Below are 1,687 nucleotides of genomic sequence, written 5' to 3'. Positions count from 1 at the left end.
CGCGCCCGCGGGCCAGGGTCCCAGCCAACCCAGGCTTCACTTTCTCTGACCCCGCGACCTCCCTCGGATACCCACGACCCCACGCAGACTACCCAGCCTTCCCACCACACCCCACACCCCACGCCCCAATACTCTAAACAACACCCAAAACCTACGCACGCGTGCCAACGACCCCACACCACTGCACAAACCGTGGCAAATTCACCCCGAACCCACGCACACGGCAACCTTCACTGCTGCTGCTGCTGCTGCTAAGTCGCTTCAGTCGTGTCCGACTCTGTGCGACCCCATAGACGGCAGCCCACCAGGCTCCCCCGTCCCTGGGATTCTCCAGGCAAGAACACTGGAATGGGTTGCCATTGCCTTCTCCAATGCATGAAAGTGAAAAGTGAAAGTGAAGTTGCTCAGTCGTGTCCGACTCTTAGCGACCCCATGGACTGCAGCCCACCAGGCTCCTCCGCCCATGGGATTTTCCAGGCAAGAGCACTGGAGTGGGGTGCCATTGCCTTCTCTGGCAACCTTCACTCAGACCCCACAAATCCCCCCATATCTCAGGCATGTCCCACAGGTCCACACACCCTCTCCTCCTTCACACACACACACTCCCAGAGCCCCCAGCCAAAGCTCAAACACGCTTTCCCTCGCAGTGTGCGCTTGTAAACATTACCAAGTCGGAGAGGTGGAACCGGATGGTGGGGGTGGGTGGTTGTGCAGGGGCGCTGGGTGCTGGGGTACAAGTGTTACCCTTGGTGAAAATTCACTGATGTATGCTACAGATGTGTCACTTTAATGTATGCATTCTACTTCAGTAAAACACACCTGAAAATTATTCTGAGGATGGTGCAGATGCTTTGCTAGACTGCTAATGACATTATGACCCTAAGAAGGTGGGGCACTGGGTTCACCCTCCTCCTGTGAGGGGCTTATAGATCACCCGGTGCAGGCTCACCCCTTCACAGGGCCTCGCACTCTCACATAGGAAACACGTCCTCCCTTTGGTTCAACCAGGGCCCACGAGACACCTACTATGTACTAAGAACCATGCTGGAGGAGGGCCAGACCCTGGAGAGAAGCCCAAGCCCACCTTGCTCCAGTCACAGTGGGGTCAGCAAAGACCCCTCACAGCAGGGTCTGGGGATGCATCAGGGCTTCCTGGGTTGGCAGAGAGCACCCTCCCGCAGCCTGTGATCCAAGGAGGCCCAGGTGACCTCAACAGTATGCCAAGCTTTGGTTTCAGGGGGGCTGTGTCCAGAAGTCCCACTGTGCCCTCACTGGCAAAGGCATGGAAGGCAAACCACTGTCCTTCCCCGAGCCCCATATTCCTTCCGCCTGTGTGAGAGGATATGGGGGATGACAGCCCTCTGTTCTCACTAGCTGGAATCTAGACTACCCTTCTCTGGCCACAAGATAAGAGGGAGAGAAGAAAGGAGAGGGAAGACTGGAAGGAGTGATGAGGGGGAAGGGAGAAGCAGAGAGAGACACTAACACCTCTGCAAAGCCATGCAGCCATCATTCTTTTGAAAAGTCCAACAGTGGCAGTCCTAGAGGCCAGAAACCGCTTGTCCAACCTGCCTTCAGACTCCACATGCCTTCTCTACCAGAAAGTGAATGGAGCCCTGTGTGCCTGCCCCCAGAGGCAGGAACCTGAGCTCCCGATTTTAAACCCGGTCCACCCCCATCCTGGAGC

Source organism: Bison bison, unplaced genomic scaffold (genome assembly GCF_000754665.1).
Source record: "Bison bison bison isolate TAMUID 2011002044 unplaced genomic scaffold, Bison_UMD1.0 scf7180017864180, whole genome shotgun sequence".
Classification (NCBI taxonomy): domain Eukaryota; kingdom Metazoa; phylum Chordata; class Mammalia; order Artiodactyla; family Bovidae; genus Bison; species Bison bison.
Note: the sequence above shows the minus strand (reverse complement) of the source record.